Source organism: Heptranchias perlo, chromosome X (genome assembly GCF_035084215.1).
Source record: "Heptranchias perlo isolate sHepPer1 chromosome X, sHepPer1.hap1, whole genome shotgun sequence".
Taxonomy (NCBI): domain Eukaryota; kingdom Metazoa; phylum Chordata; class Chondrichthyes; order Hexanchiformes; family Hexanchidae; genus Heptranchias; species Heptranchias perlo.
Window position 1 is genome coordinate 26,375,671 of NC_090370.1, and position 20,085 is coordinate 26,395,755.

The window sequence follows — 20,085 nt, forward strand, 5'->3', positions numbered from 1 at the left end:
GATGGAATTCCATTTGCCACTTTTCTGCCCACCTGACTTGTCCATTAATATCTTCCTGCAGTCTCCAGCTTTGCTCCTCACTGAAAACAACACAGCCAATTTTTGTATCACCTGCAAACTTCTTGATCAAGCCCCCCACATTCAAGTCCAAACCATTAATATATACCAGAAAAAGCAACGGACCGAGTACTGAACCTTGCAGAACCCGCCTGAAAACAGCCTTCCAGTCGCAAAGATGCCCTTCGACCATTTCCCTTTACTTCCTGCTACTGAGCCAATCAATCACTCTCACTTGGATCACATGGGATTGTACTTTTTAACCAGTCTGCCATGTGGGAGCTTGTCAAAAGCCTTGCTAAAATCCATGTACACGAGATCAAACGCGTTACCCTCCTTCTTACCTGCTCAAAAAATTCAATCAAGTTAGTCAGACACGACCCTCCCTTAACAAATCCAAGCTGACTGTCCTTGATTAACCAGTGCCTTTCTAAATGAAGGTTAATGTTATCCCTCAGAATCGATTCCAATAATTTGCCCACCACCGAGGTTAGACTGACTGGATATATTACTCTATCTATCTCTTTCTCCCTTTTTACACAATGGTACAGATTGAAGAGTCCTCCAATCCTCTGTCACATACCTGTAGCCAGGGAGGATTGGAAAATGATGGTCAGAACCTCCGCTAATGCCTCCCTTGTTTTTTCTGAGCAGCCTGGGATACATTTCATCCGGGCCGAGTGATTTATCGACTGTCAAAAATTCCAATCTCGTTAATATTTCCTCTCTCGCTATGTTTATCCCATCCAATATTTCACACTCCTCCTTCTTAACTTCAATTCCTGCATTATCCCTCTCCTTTGTGAAGACAGAATTAAAGTATTCATTTAGAACCATACCCACATTTTCCACCTCCACACATGGGTTAGCTTTTTGATCTCCAATAGTCTGTACTTTTTCCACAGTTATCCTCTTGCTCTTTATGCATTTATAAAACATTTTTTGGGTTTTCCGTAATTTTAATTACCAGTATTATTCTTTGCTTTCCTAATTTCCTTTTAAATTTCACCGATTTAATTTAATTTCATTTTCCATACTCCTCTAGGCTTTCTGCAGTATTGAGCACTTGGTGTCTGACATAAGATTCCTTTTTTTTGCTTTATCTTACCCTGTATGCTACTTGTCACCCAGGAGGCTCTAGATTTGGCAGTCCCACCCTTTATCTTTGTGGCAACACGTTTACTCTGAAACCCTTGAATTTCCCTTTTAATGGCTCCGACTGCTCTGACACTGATTTAACTTCAAGTAGCTGTTTCTATTTCACTTTTGCTAAATCACTTCTCAGCTTAGTAAAATTGGCCTTAACCCAATTTTGAACTTTAACTCCTGTTCTATCTCTCCTCCACCCTATTTCATCTAACCCTATCAGCATACACTTCTGTTCATTTCTCCCTCGTGTGTTTATATCGGGATTTAAAAGGGATTTGGGTGTCCTTGTGGAGGAATCATAGAAAGTTAGCATGCAGGTACGACAATCAATTAGGATGGCAAATGGCATGTTAGCCTTTATTGCAAGGGGGTTGGGTTAAATAGTAAGGGGGACTTGCTGCAATTGTACAGGGCTCTGGTGAGATCGCACCTGGAGTGCTGTGTACAGTTTTGGCCTCCTTACCTAAAGAAAGATATACTTGCCTTAGAGAAGATTCAAAGAAGGTTCATTTGGTTAATTTCTGCTCCCTAGATTCATCTCAATTTGTGGAAATACGCTGAGCAAAATATCAGGTATTGCTTGCCAGCTATTCAAAAATTTCACATCAAATTAGAAAATGAACAAACAGATTCAGTAACAGAGACGGACTGTCAAAAATAAGGAAAAACAAGGTCCAAAAGATTCGCAGAGAGAACCAAATCAGAGGCATGGATAATTCATGGATGAAGAAGAGTGTGTAAATGTCACTTGAGGATGGAAGATAATAAAATTAGTTCAAGAATCGAGGCTGCATGAGACGTGGAGGCAGAGGTGCAGCAGAAGTTAGGACCAAAAGCAGGCTTCGCTCTCGAGCAATGTCAAAATCTTGCAGGATTCCATGCCACTGGTGGGCCTTGCACATCCTGAGCAGCTCATTTGCGAACTAGGGGTGCAGAAGCTGTGATCAGCTCATGCAATGTGTTCAGAGTACAGGCTGGGATCAGTGTGAAAGTGTTTGTGTTTGGATAGTCCTGTTGCATCAGGGATCTTAACTTAGAACGAAGACCCGGACAGAGAGAGAAAGTGGGTAAGTGACAGACAGATAGGAAACAGTGACAGGTGGAAATAAGTGAGAGAGAGGGAGATTTAGAGAGAGAGAGAAGAGAGGGTAGGCGAGATAGAATAAGGCAGAGAGATAGAAAGGGGGGAGGGAAGTTAGAGCAGCAGCGATGGAAAGGAAGAGAATGAGGCAGAGAGAGAAAGACGAGCGAGAGACAGGAAAGCGGCAGAGTTGGCGAGAAACAATGATGCAGAGAGAAGAGAGAGGGACGATACAGATGGAGTGAGGGGGAATGAGAGCGAGGCAAGAAGAGGGAACGAGAGATAGAGAAGAGAACAAGGCAGGAAGTGTAAGAGAGACGAGGCAGAGTGAAATAAGCTAGAGGTAGCGAGAGAGAGAGAGCGATTGAGAGATCGAAAAGAGAGACCCCGTCAAACTGAATGAAAGAGGGAGAACGAGGCAGGGAGTGACAGGGCCAGAGTTAAATAAACAGAGGCAGAGAAATCAGAGGCAGAGAAAGATGAAGCATAGAGAGAGATAAATTAAGTCAAAGAGAGAAAGAGTGAGTGAAAACGAGACCGAGAGATTCGGCAGAGGCAGAGAGAGCGACAGAAGTTGGAACATGTTTTATCTTTGCTTCCCAACACAGTTAAATATTTCTTATATTTTTTATTCTTCTAATGTAAGAGCGCTGTTGGGTTATAATCACAGGTTTTGAACCCATACAATTGTGTTCAGGAAGTAATGATTTTGATATAGTTACTGATGTCAGAGCAGCTTCATCCAACAGCATCGAGTTATACTGCCAGATTCACATGGGTCTCTTGTCAATCTCCCTCAACACTGGCACATCAACTCTCCCAGGGCAGGTACGGCAAGGGTTAGATAGAGAGTGAAGCCCCATCTACACTGTCTCCATCAAATACTCCCAGGGCAGGAAGAGCACGGGCTAGATTCAGAGTTAAAGCTCCCGCTTTAATGACCAATCAAGCAATCTGATGGGCCTGATGCAATGTGTGTCTCCTTCCAATCTTCCTGAAGAAACCCGGTCAAGTGAGATATCTTGAACCTTGAACGCCTGTCTTATTTCAGTAATTTTCTGAATGTGTTATTAGGCACTTTCAGAGATTCCCTGCTCTGGTCTCCTCTTCTCATTACCGACGATTCCGACATCTTCCCGCAGCCTCATAAGACCCCTGAGCATGCAAACCTGGGACACAATGATCCAAAAGAGAAACAAGACACGGATATGAAGCTGTGATCAATGCAGTGAGATTTATTTCTGAGTACAGCCCATTATTCAGACAGCAGTAATACAGGGTCCGAGGGTTATGGGACGAACACAATCAAACAGAGCCTGCTCCCCGTGAACGAAGGTTTCATTCAGTGAGAACTTGGAGCGCTCGGGCTGGTGAGAATCCATCACTGGATCTTTCACTAGTTCGGCCTGCAACAATGGAACCCATCGTGGCAGATCAGCAGCAGAGTCTCCTCGTTTGTGTTACAAGATCCCTCACGACACATTGCTCCAAGCGAGCTGCAGTTGAAAACGTGCACTAAAATACAAAACGAAGAGTTAATTAATTGACCGTTCTGAACAAAGAGGGTGGGAGATCAATGAGAAAACATGAAGCTGAGTCTGTCCGTGTTACCGGGACTGACTCTGGACCACACATGAACCTCAGCTCATTTTTACTTCATTAAACCTCGCATTGACCTCTCCCCGACCTGTAGAGACTCACTCTTTGTTCTCAAGGGCAGCACAATAGGTTTTCCACAGAATGGAGCCCACCATTCCCGCTATCTGAGACCAGAGACAAAGAAAAGAAAGATCTGACATTTATATCGAGCCTTTCCCGTCAACAGAAGGGTCGAAGGTGTTTCAAAGACAAAGGATTATTTCTGAAGTGCCGACACCATGTTGGCACCAAATTGCTCACAGCAAAGTCCCACAAACAGAAAATGAGATTGACAGTGTGGGGAGTTTCTGGTCATGTTAGTTGAGAGAGTAATGTTGGTCCAAGACACCAGGAGAACTCCCAGCTCTTCAAATAATGCCACCAAATGTTTCCTGCCCCATGAACGGGAAGACAAGGTCTCCGTTTAACGATTCATTCAAAAATGACACCTCCAACAGTGCAGCACTCCCCCAGTGCTGGGCTGTATGTACTGGAGTGGAACATCAACCCACAACATGTTCACTCAATTCCCAACTGAGGCAAACTGACACCCGGCGACTGAACTTGATAGTTTCACTGTTGATTCCTCTACTCAGTTCATGTCCTCATATTCTGATCTCTATGTAGACTGCAGAATTATTAGGATTCAGAAACCTGTTTTGAAACCCTTTTGATCCAATCCCTTCCCCTCATGTTATGAAAATCTGACTCGTGTCTGGGGTCCGGTTCCACAGATGCCTCCAGTATCGCTCCCAATTCACCATTCTTCATCTGGGTCTGAGCAGTGAGTGTGGGGGAAAGGGGCTGAAGGAGTTCCTGATGCCGTTCGCACTCTTACACTTTGTAGCAGGTAGCACTGATTGGGAGCAGGAACTGTGAGTTTCGCCCTCCCTAATACCTGGGAACTGAGACCAATTACTGAGTCTCCCAAACAGGTCAATGCTCCGGCTGAGATCCACTGACTTGGCACTGGCCAGTAATTTGTGCTTTAATTCCTGGTCTGTTTGGATCATCAAACAACACCCACCATCCCCACTACCCGCTCAGGTACCGACTAAACAATCGGGGGATTTAGTTGGTTCAGGTTAAATTCTTCAATCATTCTTACAATAATATTCATTTAACCAATCAAACCGTGAGCTTCATTCAGATCATAAAATAGTTTAAACAAAACTTGGTGTTGCGAGATCAGAGAAACTTACCTCCGCGACTTGCGACAACGACGCGTCCTCCCAACCTCCACCAATCAACAGTGATGGACTGAGTCAGCACCAGGACTCCAAATACCAAGAGCAGGACTTTCATCATCTTCCGCTGAGTTCCTCAGAGTCAGGATCAGACGGCTGGAGTACACAAGTTCTGTATCTAGACTCAGAGAGTTTGCTGTATTTATAATCGCATACACGGGGAGGGACTCTCTGAAAATATTCGGAGAAAACGAATTTCCCTTCTGTGTAACCGTGAATCAGTTGGCAGCTTGCCTCAGTTGGCAGTTCTCTATCTTTCAGATCACAAGGTTGTGTTTTTGGCCCCACTTCTGGTTTTAAAACTCGAGCTGATCTGACAGGATGTGCCAGGCACACAAGCAGGACATTTCACCCTTAACTCCACCCAAAGTATTGCATCCACATGAGCTCGAAATCAGACCCCTCTCTCCTGCACGCTTCCCGTGCACTTTAATATGCCATCTGGTGTGATGTCTCTGGTGTGATGACTCCAAGAACCGAGAGAAGAGCTTCCATCAGTTCTGGCACAGAGAGTTGTCTGCATTTTTTCATCAGACACACGGGGACTGACCGCTCTCTGAAAAAATCCTGGGAAAAGTTGTTTCCTTTCTGTGTGACTGTTGATCAGTTGGCAGCTGGACGAAGTTGGCAGTTCTCGATCTTTCAGATCACAAGGTTGTGAGCTGTGGCCCAACTAAAAGGCTTAACACGTGAGTTCAGGTGACAGAATGTGACAGATACACGAACAGGACATTTAACCCATCAACTCCAACTACAGTATTATCTCCACGTGAAGTCAATATATAACCCGTCGCACCTGCTCGCTCACCTTGCTCCTTAGTATTTCACAGTCTGATCTCTGTTCTACCGGTAAACAGACACAGAATGTTCATGGACTGACTGCACATCGCTTTTAAATTGACACGGAATGACCCGGGACTGACAGCACACCCCTTTTAAACAGGGACAGGATGATCCGAGACTAACAGCAAACCCCTTTTAAACAACCACAGAATGATCCGGGACTGACAGCACAGCCCTTTTAAACAGGGACAGGATGATCCGAGACTAACAGCAAACCCCTTTTAAACAACCACAGAATGATCCGGGACTGACAGCACATCCCTTTTAAACAGACACAGAATGATTCGGGACGAACAGCAAACCCCTTTTAAACAGATACAGAATGATCCGGGAATGACAGCACACCCCTTTAAAACAGACACAGAATGATCCGGGAATGACAGCACACCCCTTTAAAACAGACACAGAATGATCCGGGAATGACAGCACACCCCTTTAAAACAGACACAGAATGATCCGGGAATGACAGCACACCCCTTTTAAACAGGGACAGAATGATCCGGAACTAACAGCAAACCCTTTTGAAACAGACACAGAATGATCCGGTACTGACAGCAAATCCCTTTTAAACATACAGAATGATCCGGGACTGACAGCGCATCCCTTTTAAACGGACAGAATGATCCGGGACTAACAGCAAACCCTTTTTAACCAGACACAGAATGATCCGGAAATGACAGCGCATCCCCTTTAAATAAAAACTAAATGATTGGGGATTGAAGTTGAGGAGGAGTGTGAAATATTGGATGGGATAAATATAGTGAGAGAGGAAGTATTAAGAGGATTAGCTTCTTTGAAACGGGATAAATCACTCGGGCCGGATGAAATGTATCAGAGGCCGTTCAAAGAAGACAGGGAGGAAATAGCGGAGGCTTCAACAATCATTGTTCAAACTTTACTGGATACAGGGGCAGTGCAGGAGTATTGGAGGACTGGGAACATTGTACCGCTGTTTAAAAAGGGAGTGAGGGATCGGCCGATTATTACAGGCCAGTCAGCCTAAACTCAGTGGTTGGCAAATTATTGGTATCAATTCTGAGGAACGGGATATACTGTCACTTAGCAAAGGCATGAACTGATCAAGGACAGTCAGCACGGATTTGTTAAGGGGAGATCGTGTCTGACTGACTTGATGGAATGTTTCGATGAGGTGACAAGGAGGATCGATGAGAGTAGCGCAATTGATGTAGTCCACATGGATTTTAACAAGGCTTTTGACAAGGTCCCACATGGCAGATTGATCAAAAAAGTAAAGGCCCATGGGATCCAAGGGAGAGTGGCAAATTGGATCCGAAATTGGCTCTTTTGCAGGAAGCAAAGTGTAATGGTTGACGGATATTTTTGCCACTGGAAGGCTGTTTCCAGTGGGGTGCCGCACTGCTCGGTACCAGGTCCTTTTCTTTTTGTGGTATACATTAACGATTTGGACTGAAACGTAGTGGGCACGATTAAGAAAGTTGCGGATGACACAAAGATAGGCCTTGTGGTTGACAGTGACGAGGAAAGCTGTAGACTGCAGGAAGATATCAATGTACTGGTCAGGTGGGCAGAAAAGTGGCGAATGGAATTCAATCCGGAGAAGTGCGAGGTAATGAATTTGAGGAGAGCAAACAAGGCAAGGGAATACACAATAAATGAGAGGATACTGTGAGGTATAGATGAAGTGAGGGACCTTGGAGTGCATATCGACAGATCCCTGAAGGTTGCAGGAAAGGTTGATAAGGTGGTTAAGAAGGCATATGGAATGCTTTCCTTTGTTAGCCTAGGCATAGAATATAAAAGCAGGGATGTTATGCTGGAACTGTATAAAACACAACTGAGGCCACAATTTGAGTACTGCGCACAGTTCTGATCACCACATTGCTGGAAGGATGTAATTGCACGAGAGAGGCTGCAGAGGAGATTTACGAGGATGTTGCCAGGACTGGAGAATTTTACCTCGGCTGGTGTTGTTTTCCTTGTAATAGAGGAGGCGGAGGGGTGATTTGATTGAGGTGTCCTAAATTATGAGGGGCCAAGATAGAGCAGGTTGGAAGGACCTATTTCCCTTAGTGGAGGGGTCAATAATCAGGGTGCATGAATTTAAAGTGATTTGCAGAAGGTTTAGAGCGGAAATGAGGAATCTTTTTAAACCCAGAGAGTGGTGGGCGTCTGGAACACACTGCCTGAGAGGGTGGTAGAGGCAGAAACCCTCAACTCATTTAAAAAATGCCTGGATGTGCACCTGAAGAGCCTTGACCTACAGGACCATGGACAAAATGCGGGAACGTGGGATTGGGCTGGATGGCTCGTTTCTCAGCTGGCGCGTACACGATGGGGAGAATGGCCTCATTCTGTTCCGCAATTTTTCTATGACTCTATGATTCTAGGCATGGAATGATCTGGGACCGACAGCGCACGCCTTTTAAACAGCCACAGAATGATTCGGGGCTGACAGCACACCCCTTCTAAACAGGCCCAGAATGATCCGTGACTGACAGCACACCCCAACTAAACAGCCACAGAATGATTCGGGACTGACAGCACACCCCAACTAAACAGACACAGAATGATCCGGGACTGACAGCACATCCCATTCTAAACAGACACAGAATGATTCGGGACTGACAGCACACCCATTCTAAACAGCCACAGAATGATTCGGGACTGACAGCACACCCCAACTAAACAGGCACAGAATGATCCGTGACTGACAGCACACCCCAACTAAACAGGCCCAGAGTGATCCTGGACTGGTATATATTAAACACCTGGACTTGGGTATACAGGATATAATTTGAAAGTTAGCAGAAGAGACGAAACTCAGAAACGGGGTAAACAATGTAGAGGATAGTAACAGTCTTCAGGAGGACACAGACAGACTGGTGAAATGGGTCCATCCATGGCAGATGTAAATTAACGAAGAGAAGTGTGAAGTGATCCGTTTGCTGGAAGAATAGGAGAGGCAATGTGGGGGAACAGAGCGATCTGTGGGTATATGTGCACAAATTTTTGAAGGTGGCAGGACAAGTTGAGAAGGCAGTAAAAGATGAGAGATCCCGGACTTTATTAATAGAGGATAGAGGACAAATGGAAGAATAATATACTAAAACTTTATAAAACAATGCTTAGGCCTCAACGGGAGTATTATGTCCAATCTGAGCACCGCACTTTAGGAAGGATGTCAAAGCCTCAGAGAAGGTACAGAAGAGGTTTACTAGATTGATTCCTGGGATGAGGGACTTCAATTATGTGGAGTGACTGAAGAAACTGCTTTGTTCTCCTTGGAATAGAAAAAAGTTAAGGGGTGATTTGATAGAGGTATGCAAAATCATTAACAGTTTTAATAGAGTAAATAATTAGAAGCTGTTTGCAGTGGCAAACGGGTCGGTAACCAAAGGACTCAGATTTAAGATGATCGGCAAAAGAGCCAGTGAAGATATGCGGTCGGTTTTTTTCCGCAGCGAGTTGTAATGATCTGGAATGCGCTGCCTGAAAAGTGGTGGAAGCAGATTCAATAGTAACTTTCATACTAATGTGTAAAAGTGAATTGGATAAATTCTTGAAGGGTAAATAATTGCAGGGCTTTGAGGAAAGAGCAGTGAAATGTGTAACATGGGCCTGAATCATCTCTAATGTACACAACAATGTGTAACATAGGCCTGAATCATCTCTAATGTACACAACAATGTGTAACATAGGCCTGAAACATCTCTAATGTACACAACAATGTGTAACACAGGCCTGAAACATTACTAATCTCTGAACCACTGTGTAACATAGGCTTGAAACATCGGCAATCGTTGCAACAATGTATAAAATAGGCCTGAAACATCTGCAATCGTTACGACAACTTGTAACATAGGCCTGCAACATTTCCAATCCCTGCAACAATATAAAGCATAGCTCTGAAACATCGCTATCTCAACAATAATATATGACTTAGGTCAGAAACGTCTCTAATATTTGCAACAATATATAAAATAGGCCTGAAACATCTCTAATTATGACAACAATGCATAACATGGGTCTAAAACTTCTCTTAACTCCACAAAAATATATAACATAGGCTTGAAACATTTCTATTGTCTGCAACAATATATAACATATGCCTGAAACATATTTAATCTCTACATCAATGTATGCAATAAGGCTAAATCTTCTCTAATCTCAACAACAATGTGTACCATAAACCAGAAACGTCTCTAATCTCTTACACAATGTATACAATAAGCCTGAAACTTCTCTAAATGCCACAACAATGTATAACATGGGCCTATATCAGCTCCAATATCTACAACAATGTATAACATGGGCCTGAAACATATAATCTCTGCAACAAGATGTAACATAGGCCTTAAACATATCTAATCTCTGCAGCAATGTATAAAAAAGAACTGAAGCATCTTTAATCTCAACAAAAATGTGTTACACATGTCAGAAAAATCTTTACTCTCTGCAACAATATAAAAAAAAGGCCTGAAACCATTCTAAACTCAACAATAATATATAACATAGGCAGCAAGCGGCTCTGATTTTTGCAACAAGATATAAAATAGGCATGAATCATCTCTAATATCTCTAACAATGTATAATATAGGCCAGGATCATTTCTAATCTCTGCAACAAGATGTAACATAGGCTTAAAACATCTGTAACATCTGTTACAATGTATAACAAAGACCTGAATCATTTCCAATGCCTAAAACAATGTGTAACGTAGGACTGAAACATCACTAATCTGTAAAACAAGGTGGGACACAGGCCCGAAACATTTCTACCCATTGCAACAATGAGCAACAAAGCCCTCAACTATCTGTAATCTTTGCAACAATGTATAACATTATCCTGAAACAGCTGGCATCTCTACAACAATGTGTAACATCGGCCTGAAATATCTGCAATCGCTACAGCAATATCTTACATGGTCCTCAAACATCACTAATTTATACAACAATCGATAAAATTGACGTGGAACATCTCTAATCTCTACAACAATGCATAACATCGGCCTGCAACAATGTAGAAAATGGGCCTGATACAACTCTAATCATAGAAACATAGAAACATAGAAAATAGGAGCAAGAGTCGGCCATTCGGCCCTTCGGGCCTGCTCCCCCATTCAAAATGATCATGGCTTATCGTCGAACTCAGCATCCTGTTCCCGCTTTTTCCCCCTCACCCTTTAGCATTAAGAAATATATCTATCTCCTTCTCAAATACATCTAATGACTTGGCCTCCACTGCATTCTGTGGTAGAGAATTCCACAGGTTCACCACCCTCTGAGTGAAGAAATTTCTCTTCATCCCTGCTCCTGTACTCAAATCCTGATGCAATGAAGGCCAACATACCATTCGCCTTCGTAACTGCTTGCTGCATCTGAATGCTTGCTTTCAGCGACTGGTGTACGAGGACACCCAGGTCTCATTGCACCTCCCCTTTTCGCAATCTATCACCATTCAGATAATAATCACTACAAAAATGTATGACAAAGGGTAAAAACGTCTCCAATCCCGACAGTAATGTGTGACATAAGCCTGAAACATCTCCAATCTCTTGCAACAGTGTATAACATATGTCTGAAATATATCTAATTTCTACATCAATGTGTAACATGGGCCTGAAACATCTCTAATCTCCAGAACAATCTGTAAAATAGGCCCGAAACATCTGTGATCGTTGCAACAATGTATATCATGGCCCTGTCACTTTTATATCTTGTAATACTATGTAACACATTGTTGTCGAGATTAGAGATGTTTCAGGCCAATGCTACACATTGTTGAAGAGATTAGAGATGTTTCAGGCCTATGTTAGACATTTTCCGAGATTAGAAATGTTTCCAGCCTATGTTATAGATTGCTTTTGAGCTTCGAGATGTTGGAGGGCCATGTTACACATTTTTGAAGAGATTACATGTGTTTCAGGCCTATGTTGCACATTGTTGTAGAGATTGAAGATGTTTGAAGCCTACTTTAGACATTGTAGTAGAGATTAGACATCTATCAGGACGATGCTGCACGTTGCAGTCGCGATTACAGGCGTTGCAGCCTGTGTTACACGTTGCTGTATAGATAACATGTTTCAGGCCTGTATTACACATTGTTATGGAGATTAGAAATGTTTCTAGCTCATGTGATACATTGTTGTTGGGATTGCAGATGTTTCAAGCCGGTGTTACGCATCTTTGTACAGATTAGAGACGTTCCAGGTCTATTTTTTTGCATTGTTGTCAAGATTCGAGTTTTTTCATGCCTTTGTTATGCATTGTTGTAGAGATCAGAGAGGTTCCAGGTCTATTTTAAACAATGTTGTCGAGATTAAAAATGTCTCAGAGATTGCAGATGATTCAGGCCTATGTTCCGGGTTGTTGTAGAGATTACAGATGCTTCTGGCCTATATTTCACGTTGCTTTAACGATTACAGATGTTTCAGGCCTGTGTTACCATAGTTGTACAGAAGACCGATGTTTCAGTCCCATGTTGTACATTGTTGAGAAGATAACAGTTATTTCAGGTCTGCGTTGCACATTTTTGCAATGAAAAGTGGTAATTTAGGCCTGTGTTCCACATCGTTGTAGAGATTAGTGCTGTTTCTGGCCTATGTGATACATTGTTTCAGAGATTACAGATGTTTCAGGCCTCTCTTACACACTGTTGCGAAGATTACAGACGTTTCCGGTCTCTGTTGCACAATTTTGCAATGAGTGGAAATGATTGAGTCCGTTGTTATACATTGTTCGAGAGATTGGAGATGTTCCAGGCCCATGTTATACAATGTTGCAGAGATTAGAGATGCTCCAGGCCTATGTTGCATATTGTTGTAGATATTGGAGCTGCTTAAGGCCTATATTACACATTGTTGTATCATTGGAGATGTTTCAGGCCTATTTCATATATTGCTGCAGCGAGTCGAGATGTCACAGACCCATGTTACATATTGTGGTAGCCATTGCAGATATTCCAGGCATTTATTACATCATGTTGTGAAGATGAGAGATGTTTCAGGCCCGTGTTGCACATTTTTGCAATGAATAGAGTTAATTAGGCCCATGATACATGCTGTTGCAGAAATTAGGAATGTTTCAGGCCCATGTTATACATTGTAGCAAAAATTGCCGAAGATTCTTGTCTCTGTTACAGGTTGTTGTCGAGGTTAGATTTGATTCAGGCTTATGTTTTATATCATTGCAGAGATTGGAGATGTTTCAGGCCTATCTTATACTTTGTTGCAGAGATTAGTGATGTTTCATTCCCGTGTTATATATTGATATAGAGATTAGTGAAGTTTCACTCCCCTGTTATACATTGTTGTAGAGATTAGTGATGTTTCATTCCCGTGTTATACATTGTTGCAGAGATTGGAGATGTTTTAGGCCTATCTTATACATTGCTGTACAGATTAGTGATGTTTCATTGCCCTCTTATACATTGTTGTCTGGATTAATGATGTTTCATTCCCCTGTTATACATTGTTGTGGAGATGAATGAAGTTTCATTCCCGTGTTATACATTGTTGTAGAGATTAGTGATGTTTAATTCCCGTGTTATACATTGTTGTGGAGATTAATGATGTTTCAAGCCAATTTTATACATTGATGTAGAGATTAGAGATATTTCAGGCTCACGATATACATTGCTGGAGAGATTACAATTGTTTCAAGCCTATCTTACACATCGTTGCAGAGATTACACATTTTCATGCCGATGCTGTACTTTCTTGTGCCGATTACAGATGTTTCAGGCCTGTGTTACAGTTTGTTGCAGAGATTATACCTTTTCAAGCCTATGCTGTACATTGTTCTAGCGATTACAGGTTTCCCATGCCTATGCTACACATTGTTGAGAGATTGCAGATGTTTCAGGCCGATGTTACGCATTTTTCTAGAAATTAGCGATGTTCCAGGTTTATTTTGTACATTGTTGCAGAGATTAGAGATGTTTCGGGCCTATATTACATATCGTTGTCGAGATTAGAGATGTTTCAGGCCTATGTTGCACATTGTTGTAGCGTTTGCAGATGTCCCAGGTCTTTGTTACATAATGTTGTAGAGATGACAGATATTTCAGGTCCATGTTGCAGATTTTTTGCAATGAACAGAGGTCGTCAGGCCTATGTTACGCATTGTTGTCGAAATTCTTGATGTTTCAGTCCCAAGTTATACATTTTTGCAAAAATTACAGATATTTCTGACCTATATTACGGGTTGTTGTAGAGATTAGATTCGTTTCATGCCTATGTTATACATTGTTGCAGAGATTGTTGGTGTTTCAGGCTTAAGTCAGACATTGGTGCAGAGATTTTAAATGTTTCCTGTCTATGTTATACATTGTGGTAGAGACTAGATATGTTTCAGTCGTGTGTTCCTCATTGTTCTTTAAACGACAAATGTTTCAGGTTCATGTTACACATTGTTGTGAATATTACAATGTTTCATATCTATGTTGCTCATCTTTGCAATGAGCTGAGGTATTTCAGGCCTATGTTATAGATTGTTGCAGAGATTAGAGATGTTTCAGGTTGACGATACAAACTGTTGTTGAGATTAGAGGTGTTTCAGCCCTATTTTATACATTGACGTCGAGATTGGACATGTTTCAGGCCTATTTTATACATTATTGTGGAGATTAGATATATTTGAGGCTTATGCTGTATATTGTTAGAACGATTACAGATGCTTCATGCCTATGTTACACATTGTTGTAGCGATTGCAGATGTTTCAGGTCTATGTTACGCATTTTTCTAGAAATTAGACTTGTTCCAGGTCTATTATATACATTGTTGTAGAGGTTAGAAATGTATCAGGCCTATGTACACATCGTTGCAGAGATTAGAGATGTTCCAGTCCCATTGTGGTAGAGATTAGAGATGTGGTTACTCATTGTGATAGAGATTAGAGATTTTTCGGGCCCATGCGACACATTGTTGCAGCGATGACAGATTGTTCCGGCACATGTTATACATTGCTGCGAAGAGTGATGATGTTTCAGGCTATGTTGCACATTTCTGTAATTAATGGATGGGCTTCAGGCTTATGTAACACTTGTTGCAGAGATCAGAGATGTTTCTGCCCTGTTGCAGAATATTGCAGACATTAGAAATGTTTCAGGCCTATTTCATATATTGCTGCAGAGACGAGAGTTGTTTCTGGCCCATGTTACACCTTTTTGTTGAGATTTTTGCAATGAATAGAGATGTCTCAGGCCTATGTCGCACATTGTTGTAGCGATTGCAGATGTTCCAGGCCTTTGTTACATAATGTTGTAGCGATGACAGATGTTTCAAGTCCATGTTGCACATTTTTGCAATGAATGCACGTGTTTCTGTCCTACCAGGTCTTGCGGACCTCAAGTGTCCACAGCGGTAGAACTGCAACTGAAGCCCGCAGCAAAGAGCACACAGCACAGGTAAGCTTTCCCATTCCTTGACAGAACAGAATCACCACTTCCCTTCGGGCTTGAACTTGCAGGTTAACGGGAGTCCCCTGGGAAATAGTGGACAGTTTAAACTCCGGTCGCTTCAATACATTTCCTTGAAAAATAAGTTTCTTCGTGGCGTAGAAGCACAAGGAGTCCGAGAGATATCGATTCATAAATTATTAAATGTGGCAATGCTACAACAACAAGAACTTACATTCATATCATGCCCTTAACGTCCCAAGGCACTTCACGGGAGTGTTACCAAACAAAATTTGAAAAGGACCCACATAAGGAGATAGGTGAGCAAATGTCTGGTCAAATAGATAGGTTTAAAGGAGTGTCCATGAGGAAGAGAGAGAGGTAGAGAGGCGGAGAGGTTTAGGAAGGGAATTCCAGAGATCAGGGCCTAGGCAGGTCAACAAGGCCATAGAAAGTGCAAACAAAGCACTGGGGTTAATTTCTGGAAGAATAGAATTAAAAAGCAGAGAAGTCATGTTAAACTGATATAGCACTTTGAATGGACCTCACTTGGAGTACTGAGCACATTTCTGGTCCCCATGGTACAAAAATCCCGTAGAGGGACTGGAAAAAGTGCAAAATGATTTGCAATGGTGATACCAGAACTGAGACATTATAACGATCAGGGAAGACTGAACAGGCTGTGGTGCATTTTTCTGGAAAAGTGAAATCCGAGAGGTGACCTTATAGAAGTCTTTAAAATGATGAAGGGGTTGTCTTGGGTCGACGGAGGGAGAATGTTTCCACATGTGGGGGAGACCAAAATTAGGATGCAAAAATATCAGAAATTCAGCAGTAAACCAATAGGAATTCAGCAGAAACGTCTTTACCCAGAGAGTCGTTGGAATGTAGAGCGTGTTAGCACAAGGAGTAGTTGAGCTGAATAGCATGAATGCATTTAAGGGGAAGCTAGATAAGTACATGAGGAAGAAAGGAATGTAAGGATATCATGATAGACTGAGGTGAAGCAGAATGGGAAGAAACTCGTGTGAAGCATGAACTATGGCATGGACCTGTTGGGCCGAATGGCTTTGTTTGTGTGCTGTAAATTCGATGTCATTTTATAGTGAATTGTGAAAAGTCGAGGTGCAGCACTCAAAACAAACTTCAGCAAGCGGCTGTGTGTCACAGAGAGTCAACACTTCGGCCGCTACGGATCTGAAGGTCTTACTTAAACTGAATGTGGGTTTTTCAAACACAGTCCTTGCTGAGAGGTTGGATTTGTGCCAAACCGAGCATTAAATGGGCGGACCGGCTTTTATGTGCCGATCAAGAGCACCCAAAACATCTTCAAAACCTCTCCCTCAATCACTGAGGCAGAAGGGAATATAAGGTTATATTGATAGGATTAGATGAAATCAGTCGGGAGGAGGCTCGTGTGGAGCATAAACACCGGCATGGATCAGTTGGGCCGTAATGGCCTGTTTCTGTGCTGAACATTCTCTGTAATTCGATGTTATTCCCTCCTTCTGCTTGGCTTCGTTCTTCGAGGGAATGGGAATTCGATAATATTGAAAATGGAGAGTCAACTTTTGTAAGTAAACTTCAGTGGGAGATCCTCTCTCGCCACGGGATGTAAAAAAATGCCGGACAGACTGAAGACTCTGAGTTAGAAATGGTCGGGTGTAAAACACATTCGGAACATGTAGGAAAAGGTTACGCCCTGTGTCTAAAAACAACGCGACAGGACTCGAAGCTGTAATCTTCTAACAGCAACACGATTCAGACTGAAATCAAGCGCCTTTTCCATTCGACCACGCGGCCACTGACACGAGAATAAAAGGTATTGGAGAAAACTCTGAGCAGTTTCAGGGCCCGTGATCTCCAGGTTGAAAGGATGAACGAAAAATAACAGGTATCGAATAACTGAAAAGTTCCACTGCGAGCCGGGTTCGAATCTGCCCGAGGAAAGCCCAATGGATTTCGAATCCAACGACCTGAACCAAGCTGAAATCTCACAGGCACCCAAGGAGAATAATGCAGTACTGGAGGGAGAGGATGTCTTGGAGGGGTCAGAGAGTTAAGAAATAAAAGAGGTGCCATGACACTACTGGGTGTATTCTGTCGGCCACCAACCAGTGGGAAGGATATCGAGGAGCACATTTGCAGGGAAATTACAGAGAGGTGCAAAAGCCATAGAGCAGTGATAACGGGGGACTTCAACCATCCTAATATAGACTGGGGTAGTAATCATATATGCGGCACAGAGGGGGAGTAATTTTTGAAATGTATTCAGGATAACTTTCTTAACGAGTCCGTTTCCAGCCCAACGAGGAAGGAGGCATTGCTGGACTTGGATCTCGTGAATGAGGTGGGCCAAGTGGAGCAAGTGTCAGTGGGGGAGCATTAAGAGAGAAACTGGCGGATGGGTCAAGAACCAGAGGAGTTAGATTTAAGGTAATTTGCAAAAGAACTAAAATTGACATGAGGATTTTTTTTTACACAGTGAATGGTTCGGATCTGGAATGCACTGCCCGAGAGGGTGGTGGAGGAAAATTCAATCATGGCCTTCAAAAGGGAACTGGATAAGTAATTGAAAGGAAAAAATGCAGTGCTACGGGGAAAGGGCGGGGGAGTGGGACTAGCTGGATTGCTCTCTCCATCAATCTCTCTCTTTGCCCCCCTCTCCACCTATCTCTCTCTCTCTGTCTCACTCTTCTCTACTCGCTCTCTGTCATTCTTTGTGTCCTTTTTGTCTTTTTCTCTCTCATTGTTTTCCCCTTTGCTCCCTCCCTACTCTGTGTCTCGCTTTCGGTGTCTCTCTATCTCTCGCAATCTGTCTTTCTCCATCTTTCTCTCACTCTCTATCTCCTTTTTCTGTTAATCATTACAGATTCGTTTCCTCAAGCTGCACAGTTTTCCTCTGTCTGTCCCGCTGTGTCTCTTTCCCCTTCCCTCTCCAGACTCTCTTTCTCTCTGTCTCTCTCTCTGTCCCATTTCCTGTCTGTGTTTGTGTGTGTGTCTCTCTCTCTCTCTCTGTCTCTCTCAATCTGCCTCTCGCTATGTCGCTTTCTGTCTCTTTGTATGTCTCTCTGTCTATCTCTCTCTATCTCTCTATGTGACTCTATCTCCGTCTCTCTCCCTCTCTTTCTCTCTCTGCCTCTCTGTCTCTCTCTGCCACTCTGTCTCTCTCTGTCGTTTTCTCTCTCTGTCTCTCTATCTCTCTCCCGTCCCTCCCTCTCCTGCTCTCTCTCTCTCCTTCTCCCCCTCTCTATCACTCTCCTTCTCTTTCTCCCTCTCTCCCTGTCTCTCTCTCTCTCTGTCACTCTAAGTTTGTGTGTTCGTCACTCTCTCGGTCTCTCTCCCTCTCCCTGCCTCTTCCTCTACCTCTCGCTTCCCCTTCCCCGGCTAGAGAATCTCGAAACGAGACAGGATAGATGCTGAGATGTCGTTTCCATTGGCTGGAGAGTCGGGAACTAGGGAGCATAGTCGCAGGATAAGCGGTCGGCCATTTAAGACTGAGATGAGGAGGAATTTCGTTACTCAGAGGTTTGCGCATCTGTGAATTCTCTCCCCCCAGAGGGCTGTGGATGCTCAGTCGTTGAATACATTCAAGGCTGAGATCGATAGGTTTTTGGACTCATGGGGAATAAAGGGATATGGGAATTGGACGGGAAAGTGGAGTTACTGGAGAAGATCGGCCACGATCTTATTGAATGGTGGAAGAGGCCCAAGGGACCGAATGGCCTACTCCTGCTCCTATTTCTTATGTTCTTATGATCTTATATTCTCTCCCTCTCTCTCTGTCTCCACCTCTCTCTGTCCACTCCCTCTCTCTCTCTGTCTCCACCTCTCTCTGTCTGCCCCCTCTCTCTCTCTGTCTCAGTCTCCGTGTGTGTGTGTGTGTCTTTCTCTTACTTTCTTTTTCTCACCTTCTATCTCTCTATCCCTCTCCTGTCTGTCTGTCTCGCTCTCTCTTCCATCACTCCTGGTCAGCAATGACCCCTGCTGGAAAGTGCGGTAGCGGCTGGCAACGAGAGCCCCTTGTGACACAGGAGATAAGGCCCTTGGTGTGAATTGTCAATGAGGCAGCCTGGGTCTGTGGAGCCCGTCCCTCAGCAACAGTCGGTACGTGTAGCGGGTGGGAGGAGGGAGAATGGAAAGATCAATGTCAAGTGAATCACTTATATCACCAGAGTTGCTGTGAAATGTGAAGGGTCCAACTTCGCTGCATTTCACCAACAGTCCACTGGGTGGCGGAGGGGGGGGTAGCGGGAATATTTTAGCAAAGGTGCCATCTTCTGGAAGCACGAAGTATTAAACCTCAGCGTTTGATGAGTCGTGCAGCACAGGAAGAGGTCATTCAGCCCATCGTGCCTGTGTCATCTCTTTAAAAGAGCTATCCAATTAGTTCCACTCCCCTGCTCATTCCCCAGAGCCCTGCAATTTTCTCCCCTTCACGTATTTATCCAATTCCCTTTTGATGGTCACCATTCAATCTGCTTCCTCTGCCCTTTCGTGCAGTGCATTCCAGATCATAACAACTCGCTGCGTAAACGAAATTCCTCATCACCTCCCCTCTCTGGTTCTTTGGCCAATTATCTTAAATCTGCGTCCTCTGGTTAGCGACCTTCCTGCCAGTCGAAACAATTTCTCCTTCTGAACTATATGAAAACCCCTTGTAAATCTGAAGACCTCTAATATTTCTCCTC

At 43.3% G+C, this 20,085-nt stretch overlaps 2 long non-coding RNA genes across 4 annotated transcripts in view; one reads left to right on the forward strand and one right to left on the reverse strand.

The window, feature by feature from the left end:
* Positions 1-17,957, forward strand: part of LOC137307130 (uncharacterized) — a 42,312-nt gene extending 24,355 nt beyond the window's left edge. For 2 of the 3 annotated variants that reach the window (XR_010959049.1, XR_010959048.1), the window contains 2 exons: positions 15,332-15,403; positions 17,880-17,957. This is a non-coding gene — a long non-coding RNA (uncharacterized lncRNA). Of the gene's footprint in view, positions 1-15,331; positions 15,930-17,879 lie in introns of those variants that run through there. The other variant, XR_010959050.1, reaches the window with a different exon arrangement.
* Positions 3,503-5,274, reverse strand: LOC137307129 (uncharacterized). The gene is made up of 2 exons (XR_010959047.1): positions 5,128-5,274; positions 3,503-3,802 (listed from the first exon to the last, which is right to left on the reverse strand). It is a non-coding gene; the product is annotated as an uncharacterized lncRNA (long non-coding RNA).
* Positions 17,958-20,085: the final 2,128 nt, after the last annotated feature.